Raw genomic sequence first — 14,845 nt, forward strand, 5'->3', positions numbered from 1 at the left:
CTCAGGACTTCATCACAGTGCACAGCCTGTTATGCAATATACATATACTCAATCAGATGTTTAATGGAGGGATAGAATATATGAGAATGTATAGATGAGAGACAGGCTATTGTATGGTGAGCACTAGAAGTAGTATTAGGAGAGTTGCAGGTGATGGTAAAGCAGATAGGTTCTGATGTCAAGTATAGTGCAGATGGTAAGAGGACACAGATGGAGTATACTTAGACAGAGTAACCTAGTGCAAGGATAGTTGAAGGTAGTCCCAAGAGCTAACAGTCTATGCAGATGATAGGGAATAGATAGATACAGATAGTCCTGGTAATTGCAGTAGATGACAGTAGGAGATTGGTTAGTAAGGAATCCCCTGTGGGGTACTTATCACTTAGATAGGTTAGTAGTAACAGTGTCCATTAGAGAGAGGTGATCCCGTAGCGAGATACGGATCAGCAGCGCATTTCTGGCTTCAGTTAAGCAAAGGGAAATGTCAGCAGCTCCGACTTCACAGGAGAAGGTGCGGTGAACATGTGGTTTGAACGAGCAATGAGTGAGAGAAAGCCGGCGATTGAAATAGCCGCTCATAGCGGCGCTCAGCAATGATGTCATCCGGTCTTAAAGGTGTATGCGTCTCTTGGATAACAAGATGGGACGCAATTTAGTAAGAGAGAAATATGGAACAAGGGTACCAGAGGTACCAGAACATTACAGTACTCTAGAACTGTTTTTTCTGGATATTTCAAGTGGAAATTGCGAATCAGTCTAGGGGCATGTATATCGGAGGTATCCAGCCAGGTGTCATCTTGGAGCCCATAGTTCTTCCATCGTACAAGATACTGGAGTCTTCTTCTATGGAAACGGGAATCCAAAATCTCTTTTATCTCAAATTCTTCTCCACCTTCCACTTGTACAGGAGGTGGAGGTGAGATAGTAGGCCTTATTCCTTGGTTAGGAACATGGGGCTTCAGTAGCGACACATGGAAGATGGGATGTATCTTGAGGTCTGTTGGTAATGTGAGTTGTACTGCAGCTTTTCCAATAAGCTTCTCTATTGGGAAAGGTCCCAGAAATAGAGGTCCAAGTTTTTTACTAGGGATTTTTAATCTCAGATTTTCTGTAGAAAGCCAAACAAGATCCCCAATGGCATATTGGGGAGAGGGTTTCCTACGGAGGTCGTAGTACCTCTTTTGTTGGCTATGAGCATGTGATATGGTATTGTTGAGTAATCCCAGAGAATCCTTTATCTGGGCAAGATAATCAGATGCCACTGGATTACTTGATGGCAAGATACGTGGTGGAAGGAGTGTGGGATGAAACCCGTAATTTAATTAAAATGGACTTTGTTTAGTAGTGCTATGAGTCGCTTTGTTATAGGCGAATTCCGCCAGCGGGAGGAGATCTGCCCAATCGTCCTGTAGATACGAAGTATAGCAACGCAGATACTGTTCAATGCACTGGTTAACTCTCTCTGCCTGTCCGTTGGTCTGAGGGTGGTAGGGAGAAGTAAGTTTACGCTCTATTCGTAGTATCTGACATAGAGCTAGCCAAAACTTTGAGATGAATTGTGAACCACGGTCAGACAGCAGTGTTTTTGGAATACCATGTAACTTAAAGACATGTTTCACAAGTAATTCCGCTGTTTGTTTGGATGAAGGTAGTTTTCGGATAGAAGTGAAATGTGCCATCTTGGTCAGATGGTCCACTGACACCAAGATGGTGTTGAATCCTTTGAAAGGTGGTAGTTCCACTATGAAGTCTAAGGATACTACTTCCCACGGAACCTGGGGTATCGGTAAACTACAAAGTATATAGCTGAAAAGCTCATATAAAGAAAACAAAAAAGGAGAGGGGATAATGTCCAAATGAATAGTCCCAATATTAAGTGCAGAGATGTGAATCCACGTGCAAAATAACTTTCTTCCAGTGACACCAGGGAAAAGTGTAGGAAGGGGACACCCTTGTGCTCAGGTATAACAAGCAGCTTACCGAAATTCCGTGGCTGCTCAATTTAATGAGACAGCCTCTCCCAGCTAGTAGTAAACCAGTAGGTCAACCGATATCAAGCTCAGGTGCTTCGAAAGACTCCAAAAGCCGAAAGCCGTTTCCGGTGTGTTGTTAAACCGATCACATTAATATGTGGCACACTTGGAACTTCTCATATACTCCATTGAACGTAAAGCCATATGTAGAAAGAAACAGAGGCCCATAGCGTAATCCCGTAAACCAATAGGTAAATTTATTAAAAAAACTACTTACAATTTAAAAGACAAAAACAGGCATGTAGTATGTGCCGGTCATGGATCTAACCATGACACGCTCACGCCCATAGCTGACAGGGTAAGAGGGTGGAGGCGGAGGTGCGGTCGTCACTCCAGACACATCCCTTGTAACAGGAAGTGATGATCCTCACTGTTCAAGAGTGGCGTCAGCAGAGTATGTCAAACCCTTGTAACAGGAAGTGATGATCCTCACTGTTCAAGAATGGTGTCAGCAGAGTATGTCAAACCCTTGAAACAGGAAGTGATGATCCTCACTGTTCAAGAGTGGTGTCAGCAGAGTATGTCAAACCCTTGTAACAGGAAGTGACGATCCTCACTGTTCAAGAATGGTGTCAGCAGAGTGTGTCAAACCCTTGTAACAGGAAGTGATGATCCTCACTGTTCATGAATGGTGTCAGCAGAGTTTGTCAAACAACACCGTCGGTATTCAGGCGCCCCTGTGTACAGAGTGCAACCTCCAACAACATAATATGGTTAAAACCAAAATACATATATACCAAGGTCTATAATGGAATTAAAAATTATTAAGGATGAGGTGGAATGCTGGATAATCGTTGAAACAGGCAAAGGAGTTGATGTCCAATTCCTTCTATGTAATGAAAAATTTCTTTTACATATTTAATAATTGGCCATTGTGATACTTCATTCCATTGATATAAAACGCCATCTAGTGGCCAAATAAGTGTGACACCACTGAAGGAGATAAAAATCAAAAAGGATAAAAATTAATTATGTGAAAAAACACTGTTGGTGAAAACAGTGAAAATGGGAGTGGGTTAAAATAAGTGATATTTAATCATCGAATAATATAAATTAACATGTGAATGAACACATATTATTTTGTGAAATAATTAACCCTTTTTTTTTTTTTTTTTTTTTTTTGGTGAGTGAATACGTCGTTTATATGTTGCAATGTAAATGTGGTCAACAATACATTGGACGCACAACGAGGAAATTACAGATCAGGCTAGGAGAGCATGTGGGCAACATTAGGAAAGGCTTCCCTGGTCATAGTGTCTCCAAACACTATGACCAATGCCACCACAAGAACCCAAAAAACACACTCTTTATAGGGATAGATAGGTTTAAAGCTCACTGGCGAGGATCCAACGTAAGGTGAGAAATTTCCAGGATGGAAACTCGCTGGATCTATTGCCTAAAATCCTATATTCCCTATGGGTTAAATGTGGAATGGGATGTAAATTGTTTTATTAATAATAGCTGATTTCAACCTTTTTAATCCTTTTAATCTTTCTCATAAGTTGATGTATATCTTGATTTATACAGGCTGGTTCTAAATTGTTAGGCTATGTGTGATACACATTCCATTTATTAATATTTTGCATTTTTCACATATTTTTCATTTTATACATATTTATCACTATTTTTATTCACTCACTAAAAAAAAAAAAAAAAAAAAAAAAAAAATTTTTTATGGAAATTTTGGATATAGGGAGAGTAAGTAAGGGTTAATTATTTCACAAAATAATATGTGTTCATTCACATGTTAATTTATATTATTCGATTAAATATCACTTATTTTAACCCACTCCCATTTTCACTGTTTTCACCAACAGTGTTTTTTCACATAATTAATTTTTATCCTTTTTGATTTTTATCTCCTTCAGTGGTGTCACACTTATTTGGCCACTAGATGGCGTTTTATATCAATGGAATGAAGTATCACAATGGCCAATTATTAAATATGTAAAAGAAATTTTTCATTACATAGAAGGAATTGGACATCAACTCCTTTGCCTGTTTCAACGATTATCCAGCATTCCACCTCATCCTTAATAATTTTTAATTCCATTATAGACCTTGGTATATATGTATTTTGGTTTTAACCATATTATGTTGTTGGAGGTTGCACTCTGTACACAGGGGCGCCTGAATACCGACGGTGTTGTTTGACAAACTCTGCTGACACCATTTTTGAACAGTGAGGATCATCACTTCCTGTTACAAGGGTTTGACACACTCTGCTGACACCATTCTTGAACAGTGAGGATCGTCACTTCCTGTTACAAGGGTTTGACATACTCTGCTGACACCACTCTTGAACAGTGAGGATCATCACTTCCTGTTTCAAGGGTTTGACATACTCTGCTGACACCATTCTTGAACATTGAGGATCGTCACTTCCTGTTACAAGGGTTTGACATACTCTGCTGACACCACTCTTGAACAGTGAGGATCATCACTTCCTGTTACAAGGGATGTGTCTGGAGTGACGATCGCACCTCCGCCTCCACCCTCTTACCCTGTCAGCTATGGGCGTGAGCGTGTCACTTCCGCCCGGATGACGATGAGTCATCGGAGGATACTGATCATCACTTCCTGTTCATCATGTGATGTGCATCACGTGACGACCGTCTCCCTGCCCCTTTGCCTTTTGAACGAATGGGCATTAAGGAAGACGGATCATCACTTCCTATTAGCGTTTTGTACCACCTATCTCCAGACGGTTTCCTTTGGTCTTTTAACCTATTGGAATCGAGTTATTAACATATTACTCCCGCCCCCCTGGGATTGAACACCCTTTGGCAGAGGTGACCGTCATGTGACATAGATGTGGGGGTACATAGGCGTGTGTGTTGCGTCTGGGGTCACGCCCAGAAGAAGTCTTTCTTATGACGAAACGTTGGCGATCCCAGACATAAACGTCCACACGCCCCCCAACGAAGCCGGCTGTTTATCCATATGCTGATCTGGAGACTTGCGGGACGCCGCGGTTAGATCCATGACCGGCACATACTACATGCCTGTTTTTGTCTTTTAAATTGTAAGTAGTTTTTTTAATAAATTTACCTATTGGTTTACGGGATTACGCTATGGGCCTCTGTTTCTTTCTACATATGGCTTTACGTTCAATGGAGTATATGAGAAGTTCCAAGTGTGCCACATATTAATGTGATCGGTTTAACAACACACCGGAAACGGCTTTCGGCTTTTGGAGTCTTTCGAAGCACCTGAGCTTGATATCGGTTGACCTACTGGTTTACTACTAGCTGGGAGAGGCTGTCTCATTAAATTGAGCAGCCACGGAATTTCGGTAAGCTGCTTGTTATACCTGAGCACAAGGGTGTCCCCTTCCTTCACTTTTCCCTGGTGTCACTGGAAGAAAGTTATTTTGCACGTGGATTCACATCTCTGCACTTAATATTGGGACTATTCATTTGGACATTATCCCCTCTCCTTTTTTGTTTTCTTTATATGAGCTTTTCAGCTATATAATTTTATACTGATTTCAGCGCTGCACTTTTTGGTTTTTATTGTATTTTTTGAATCACTGTTAGTTGATTTTGTGCCAGCTGCTCACTATTGTTCTTAATCATTTGGTTTTCTGTCACATCTAGCGCGGAAATTTCTCTTCTATTTAAACTACAAAGTAACCCCGATGGTTTCGTGTTGTCAATTTTAGACCTTGCACAGATATCACAAGATGAAACAAACTTTTTTACGGTTGTCTTCATGTCTGGCCACCAAAACTGCCTAGTAAGTAGATTGAAAGTTTTAGTCATACCCATATGTCCTGCCATAGGTACATCATGCGACAATTCCAAGATCTTGGTTCGCATAGTAGGGGTTATGTATAATTTATCGTTGTAGTAGGGGAAGCCTTCTGCGTCAGTAGTTAGTTGTGGTGGAGATGAGTCCAGTCCTATGCTGTGCAAAATCTCCTCCTTCAGGGAGCGAACGACACCGATAATACGTTCAAGTGGTATTATAGGAACTGAGGGAACCTCGGTACAATCTTTCTCGGCTAGTCGTGAAAGCACATCCGCTTTTTTATTTTTGTCTGCAGGCGTGTAAGTCACTAAAAAATTAAATCTCAGAAAGAATAACGACCACCGTACCTGCCGGTGGGAAAGAGTTCTATTAGTCTGAAGGTATTGAAGGTTTTTGTGATCAGTATAAATCAGGATTGGCAATTGAGTGCCCTCAAGTAGATGTCGCCAATTCTCTAACGCCAGTTTTATGGCTAGTAACTCCTTCTCACCTACTGGGTAGTTCACCTCGGGGCTGCTTAATGACTTTGAGAAGAAAGCAACTGGGTGAAGAGGTGAGGTGTTTGTTGGTCGTTGTGAGAGAACTGCTCCTACTGCCATATTTGACGCATCTACCTCCAAGATGTATTGAAGGGATGGGTCTGGATGGCATAGTATGGGGGCAGTAGTAAACCTTGATTTCAGCAGACAGAATGCTTCATTTGCTTCTTTTGACCAATTGAATGGTTTCTTCGTGCTTGTGAGTTGTGTGAGAGGTTTCACAATCGCAGAGAAGTTCTTAATGAATTTCCTATAGTAGTTAGAGAATCCTAGGAACCTTTGTAATGCTTTGCGAGTGGTTGGCACAGGCCAATCCAGAATGCAGGATATTTTGCTCATGTCCATTTTGATTCCATTTTTAGATATAATATATCCTAGGAATAGTACTTCCTCTTTATGAAATAAACATTTTTTTGATTTAACATATAAGTTATGTGCAAGTAGTCTTGACAACACAAATCTCACATGTTTTATGTGCTCAGGTAAGGAATGAGAATAGATAAGTATATCGTCCAAATATACTACAACACAAACATCAAGCAAGTCTCTGAATATCTCATTTATAAACCGTTGGAAGGCTGCAGGAGCATTACATAGCCCAAATGGCATTACAAGGTACTCAAACAGTCCGTATCTGGTTCTGAATGCCGTCTTCCATTCATCCCCTTTACGTATTCGAATTAAATTGTATGCCCCTTTTAGGTCCAATTTTGAAAAGAAAGAAGCTCTACGCACCTGTTCGATAAGTTCAGGAATAAGAGGTAAAGGATAACGATCCTTTATTGTAATGGCATTTAATTGTCTGAAATCAATGATAGGCCTAAGGCTAGAATCCTTATTGCGGACAAAGAAGAGTCCAGCAGCAGTGGAGGAAGTAGAAGGTCGGATGAATCCTTTTGCCAAGTTCTCATCCAGATACTCCTTAAGATGAGAGAGTTCATCCTGTGAGAGAGGATAAACATGTCCGAAAGGCAACTTGCTATTAGGGAGTAGATCGATACAACAATCATAGTCCCTATGGGGAGGTAGCAATTGAGCGTTTTTCTCAAGGAAAACCTCCGATAAATCCTGATAACACTTGGGTATAATGTCATCCGGCACTACAGACAGGATCCTATCATATGTGGGGAGATTACACGTCGTTTCACAATAGTGAGAAGAGAAGGCTAGCGTTCTTGTTTTCCAATCGATGATTGGTTGATGTATGTGTAACCAGGGAAGTCCCAAAATGATTGGAAAATGTGGTGAAGTTAATACATCAAAGGTGGTGGTCTCCACATGAGACTCGTCAGCAGTTATAAGGAGTGCCTGTGTCTGACTGGTGATAGGACCAGAGGATAAAGGGGTACCGTTAATAAAACTAACAGACAGGTTTGGGTTTTGAAACCATAGGTATTTTATTAAGGGAGACAAAACAAATGTCAATGTAGTTTCCACAAGATCCTGTGTCGATCATAGCCTTGGTGGTGATCCTAGTTTGGTCCCACTGCAATGTTAAATGAACAAAAAGATAAGGATTAGAAAAGGAAGTTGTGAGTCCCCCTAGCAAGACATTTGAACACTCATCCTCTTTTCTGCGGACAAGGGGACAGCCACTTATCAAATGATTCGGGGATGCGCAGTACATGCAAAGATGTTCGGTTTTCCTCCTGGCACGTGCAGAAAGTTTTCCAATCTTGTTCTTGTTTTCCAATCGATGATTGGTTGATGTATGTGTAACCAGGGAAGTCCCAAAATGATTGGAAAATGTGGTGAAGTTAATACATCAAAGGTGGTGGTCTCCACATGAGACTCGTCAGCAGTTATAAGGAGTGCCTGTGTCTGACTGGTGATAGGACCAGAGGATAAAGGGGTACCGTTAATAAAACTAACAGACAGGTTTGGGTTTTGAAACCATAGGTATTTTATTAAGGGAGACAAAACAAATGTCAATGTAGTTTCCACAAGATCCTGTGTCGATCATAGCCTTGGTGGTGATCCTAGTTTGGTCCCACTGCAATGTTAAATGAACAAAAAGATAAGGATTAGAAAAGGAAGTTGTGAGTCCCCCTAGCAAGACATTTGAACACTCACCCTCTTTTCTGCGGACAAGGGGACAGCCACTTATCAAATGATTCGGGGATGCGCAGTACATGCAAAGATGTTCGGTTTTCCTCCTGGCACGTGCAGAAAGGGTCAGAGGTGGGCGTATCATTCCTACTTCCATAGGAGTAGGGTCAGCAGGCAACATCCGAGAAGGACTGGAAAATGGTGAGCCCATCTTCTCAGCCTTTCTTTCTCGTAGTCGTCTGTCAATATTGATACTGGTCTGTATCAGTCCCTCTAGAGTGCCAGGTAAATCCGCTCGGGCGAGCTCGTCTTTAACGGCCTCAGATAGGCCGAGTCTAAACTGCGTTCGCAAAGATGTGTCGTTCCACCCTGAATCAGGGGACCATCTTTTAAAATTTGCCACGAAATCTTCAACAGGTCTCCTTCCTTGTTTTAAGGCCCGTAATTGGGTATCAGCGGTACTCTGCTTATTGGGGTCTTCATATAAACTAGCGAGTTGTGCTAGGAATAAAGGGTAAGAATTAAGGAGTGGATCATCCTTTTCAAAGAGAGCGTCTGCCCAGGCCCGGGGTTCACCCGTTAAATAGGAGATGACGGTACAAACCTTAATTTGGTCAGTGGTGTAGGTTAGAGGTTTTAACAAAAAAAGCAATCGACATGCGTTTTTAAATTCACGAAATTTGCTCCGATCACCAGAAAACACTAGAGGAGGGTTTATCTTAGGCTCACGGGGCTGAGCAGCAGAAAGCTGTGTGAGACGGCCAACCTGCTGTCTCAAGGTCTGATTTTCGTTTTGTACCTCTGTAAGCGCAAGGATCAATGCATCTACTTGCTGTTTTAATTGTAGTACATGAGTGGGTAATTCTGCTGAATCCATATTTTTTTTTAAAGGCTCGTTCAATCTGTAACGTTCATGCGTTTTTGTTAGTGGATGGATTTACAGCTGCAGAATTATTACACTCAGTAGCCTTGTAGAGATTCTGTTGAACAAACATATCCAACTCTCAGGACTTCATCACAGTGCACAGCCTGTTATGCAATATACATATACTCAATCAGATGTTTAATGGAGGGATAGAATATATGAGAATTTATAGATGAGAGACAGGCTATTGTATGGTGAGCACTAGAAGTAGTATTAGGAGAGTTGCAGGTGATGGTAAAGCAGATAGGTTCTGATGTCAAGTATAGTGCAGATGGTAAGAGGACACAGATGGAGTATACTTAGACAGAGTAACCTAGTGCAAGGATAGTTGAAGGTAGTCCCAAGAGCTAACAGTCTATGCAGATGATAGGGAATAGATAGATACAGATAGTCCTGGTAATTGCAGTAGATGACAGTAGGAGATTGGTTAGTAAGGAATCCCCTGTGGGGTACTTATCACTTAGATAGGTTAATAGTAACAGTGTCCATTAGAGAGAGGTGATCCCGTAGCGAGATACGGATCAGCAGCGAATTTCTGGCTTCAGTTAAGCAAAGGGAAATGTCAGCAGCTCCGACTTCACAGGAGAAGGTGCGGTGAACATGTGGCTTGAACGAGCAATGAGTGAGAGAAAGCCGGCGATTGAAATAGCCGCTCATAGCGGCACTCAGCAATGATGTCATCTGGTTTTAAAGGTGTATGCGTCTCTTGGATAACAAGATGGGACGCAATTTAGTAAGAGAGAAATATGGAACAAGGGTACCAGAGGTACCAGAACATTACAGTGGTGCAGAGGTTCCTTAAAAACGACCCCGATATGTCAGAGCTGCTGCAGAAAGTGCGGGCCATCTGTGCGCACTTTCGGCGTTCTCACCCTGCTGCTGCTCGCCTGTCAGCGCTGCAGCGTAACTTCGGCCTTCCCGCTCACCGCCTCATATGTGACGTGCCCACAAGGTGGAACTCCACCTTGCACATGCTGCAAAGACTGTGCGAGCAGCAGCAGGCCATAGTGGAGTTTCAGCTGCAGCACGCACGCATGAGTCGCTCTGCGGAACAGCACCACTTCACCACCAATAACTGGGCCTCCATGTGAGACCTGTGTGCCTTGTTGCACTGTTTTGAGTACTCCACCAACATGGCCAGTGCCGATGACGCCGTTGTCAGCTTAACTATCCCACTTCTATGCCTCCTTCAAAAAACAATTCGGGCGATGATGGAAGAGGATGTGGCACAGGATGAGGAGGAGGAGGAGGATGAAGAGGTAACATTTCCAAGGCTTTCAGGGCAGTCATTCACAAGAGGCTCCGAGGGTGGGTTCCTGCACACACAAATGCCAGGGACACAATTGTCCAGCAGGGGCACAGTTCTGGAGGATGAGGAGGAGGAGACGGAGGAGGAGATGGAACCATGTTCACAGCAGGGTGGCACCCAGGCCAGCTCATGGCCATCACTGGTGCGTGGCTGGGGGGATACAGAGGACACGGACGATACACCTCCCACAGAGGACAGCCTTTCGTTGCCTCTGGGCAGCCTGGCACACATGAGCGATTACATGCTGCAGTGTCTCCACAACGACCGCCGAGTTGCCCACATTCTAACTTGTGCTGATTACTGGGTGGCCACGCTGCTGGATCCCCGTTACAAGGACAACGTACCATCCTTAATTCACTCACTGGAGCGCGATCGCAAGATGCACGAGTACAAGCGCACGCTGGTAGACGCGATGCTGCTGGCATTCCCACCTGACAGCGGGGCCACAGTGGAAGCACAAGGCAGAGGAGGAGGAGGAAGAGGTCGCCAACGCAACCAGGGCACCGCCAGCACCTCAGAAGGCAGGGTTAGCATGGCCGAAATGTGGAAAAGCTTTGTCAGCAAGCCACAACAAACAGCAGCACCAGCAGCTCATATGGAACGTCTTAGCAGGAGGCAGCATTTCACCAACATGGTGGAGCAGTATGTGTGCACACGCCTAGACGTACTGAATGAGGGGTCTGCCCCCTTCAACTTCTGGGTCTCCAAGTTGGGCACATGGCCTGAGCTTGCCCTTTACGCCTTGGAGGTGCTGGCGTGCCCTGCAGACAGTGTATTATCTGAACGGGTATTTAGCACGGCTGGGGGCGTTATCACAGACAAGCGCAGCCGCCTGTCCAGAGACAATGTGGACAAGCTCACTTTCATTAAAATGAACCAGGCATGGATCCCACTGGACTTTTCCGTACCTTGTGCAGAATAGCGATGGATACCGACCTTACCCAGCCATTGTTCTATTTTTGCTCTTTCTTGCTCTTTTGGGGTGTACCCTCATTTAAAATTTCTGAAAAGAAGCAGTGTTGGCTACCTCGTCCTCCTCAGGGCCAGATTAACGTAGGGGCTATTGGAGCTGCAGCTCCAGGCCCCTACCTTTATATAGGCCCCGGGTTGGCCATATTCACTGTTACCGCTCTTCTGTCACTTGTAAACACAGAAGTCTGGCTTCTATGCTCGCTTCCCCAGGCAGCTCCCTCAGAACCTCCCCACACAGCACGAAGGCCGGACAAGAAGGGACAGTTGCCGATGCATGGATGTGTTTATGGGCTTCAGAGACAGCATCCCATGTTGAATTAGGCATGCATGGCTGCACCCTTCCTCCTCTGGGTGCATGGCAAGGCACGGCCCTTAAGGCCCTTCAAAATCCTCAGCACCAAGCCCATGATGCTGTTAATCCGGCCCTGGTCCTCCTCCACCGCCGCTTCCACCTACACCGCCCATAGGTGTGCGCAGCCTATTGCATTAGGGTGTGCACCCCAAAGTTGAAATACACATGCATGTGTTTGCCTACATGTACATGGCCCCGATACATTACTCTCCCTGCTGGCAAAGAGAAATAGAGCAGAGCAGGTTCCAGGGAGATCTTTCCCATCTCCTCACTGGCAAACAGAGCAATAATGCTATGTGCCCTAGGTGATTAGGGTGTGCCCAGGCACATCCGGCACATCCTGTGCGCACGCCTATGAGACCGCCACATCCACCACCACCTCAACCTCCCTCCTACTCCATATGGGCCTCGTCCTTCAGAGATGAAGAAAATTGTTTTATTTTTCTGTTTTTTTTTGTTGTTTTAAGTTATTTCCCTATCCACATTTGTTTGCAGAGCACTTGCCATGCTCTTAACAACGTTTTGCTGCCATTTGCAGCACTCTAGCCCTTTCCATTGGTGTTTTAGAGCCATTTTAGTGCCTGAAAGTTCGGGTCCCCATTGACTTTAATGGGGTTCGGTGTCCGGGAAAAGTTCGGCAAAAGTCCGGGACACGGACCCGGACTTTTTTTTAAAGTTTGGCCGAACCCGCCGAACACGGACATCCAGGTGTCCGCTCAACTCTAGTGAGGACTCATATAAGAGGAATAACGTCTGTTAGGTCAACACTTAATGGGATGGAGTTTGAGATAAAATAATTTATTTAGGGTAATACCACCTACCTTGTGTACTCTTTGGAATGCCCTTTTGGGCTGATGTATATAGGGAGGACAAAACGTACAGTCGGAAAATGAGTATCTGAACATATTCATATTATTATTATTGGCTACAAGGATCATAGTGTTTCATTACACTTTAGGTTAAAGCATACCAGAGACCCCTCAGAATTAAAATTTTTGGGTATTGATAGAACCTATCCACCATGGAGAGGGGCCAAAAGAGTGAGGGATTTATCCAGATGCGAGACTAAGTGGATTCTTTTGACTCATACCTTTAGACCGAGTGGTTTGAACTTGGAATTAGACCTCAACTGGTTTTTCAGTGATTATTGATTCTTTTAAATTTTAATTTTAAACCCCCTTTTTCATTTTAATTTATTTTTTAATTATCTATTTGTTATGTTTTAACTTTGGATCAGTGTGATAATAATTTGGGGTCCATCTATTGACCTGTGATCAGTACAGAATTTATCTACCTTGGCCACCTGTTCTTTTAGAGTATATGATGGGTTATTATATGACCACTGAAATAATGATTAGTAAGATAGTTTTTTTATTTTTAAATGTATCATAACCTCGATCTATATATACAGTATATTTGTATCTAATTTAAACATATTACTTGAGAGGAGAGTGGTGATTTGAGTTCATGTTAATCCAGTGAGATCCTTGTTCCGTGGATATCAGAGGCGATAAGGCGGATCGATCTGGATGACTTGACCTGACCCTTTGTTAATAAAGGCTCGTTACTCTTTGATTTCTGGTGAGTGTTTATCCTTAGGGTGAGGTCTCACGAGGTGTGGTGACAGACGGGTGCCCGTTTGAAAGCACTGGATAATATTTCTGAAAGACTATACTCTTTGGTTTGCACTTTCTGGGATCCTTGTGAACATTTCAATACTTTGTGATTCATTTATTTTCCAACTATTGAGTGGGAGAGGAGGAACAATTTTATTAGAAGCGCTGCTAATGTGGACATTGTTATATCTGATATTGTATATTTTACATGGATAATTGAATAATATGTTAACACTGACCACTACACTGACCGGATTCCTACTTTCTGTACTACTCGCACCCCCCCCCCCTACACATGTACAGTGTAGATCAGTTAATTTTTCTCACCTCTGCATGGCCTCCATGATCATCCATCAGAGCAGGGCTCTCCCAAGCACCAGGTACTGTTCTGGAGTCCCGCTACCCAGCCGCTGCTCGGTATTCCCCGCCGAGAGCTCCTCCAACAGCCGCTGTACGCTCTGCACTGCCCTCCCCTCCACCATTCTCACACACAAGAGCCGCCCATACCAGAGGGATCATGGGGGGACAGGCTAGACCACAGGAGACCCTAGGCAGGGGGGGGGGGGACCCTTGCTGCAGAGCAAGGTCCGGGAGTCAAGACTTGCCCCATAAAAGAAAAATAGAAATATGTCATATTTTGTTCTATATAGAAATTTTAAGCAGTGAGCCCTGGTTCACACTTGTGCGTGTGCAGGGTTTGCATGTAATGTCGGAGCGCACTGCTCCGACATTACATGCGATCGGCTGTGCGGTGCGAGTTTAGCCATACAGTTTGTATGGCTAAAATCGCACCGCAGCCGCAGCAAACACGCACAGGGACCCTTTTTGGCAGCCGCATCAGGATCGGATCGCACAGCGGTTCACACTTGTGCGATCCGATCCTGTGCGAACTGCACGATCGCACTGCGATATGCGATCAAACTGGGGGTGTCGTTAACATTACATTGACACCCCCAGCCTATCGCAAATGGCAGTGTGAACTGCCAGGTGTGCGTGTGCGATGCGGGAACAGGCTGCGGATTCGCAGCCTTCCCGCATCGCATAAATGTGAACTGAGGCTGACATCCATTTTTGTTAAGGTTACTTAAAGGTTAAATCTCCTATAACGAAAAGTGTCTATTCAGGAGATCTTTAAAGGTTTACCCAAACATGCTGTGTTGACCTAAGGTAATAAATAAATAGAAAGCCTGTTGACTTTCTTTAGATAAAGTCTAGCTGACGCTATACCAAGGTAATCTTATCTGTATGTGTGACCTTAAACACCAGTCAAGTATTCTGTGTTTAAACCCATTTAAAA

Source organism: Pelophylax lessonae (assembly GCF_965119305.1).
Source record: "Pelophylax lessonae genome assembly, chromosome: 6".
Taxonomy (NCBI): domain Eukaryota; kingdom Metazoa; phylum Chordata; class Amphibia; order Anura; family Ranidae; genus Pelophylax; species Pelophylax lessonae.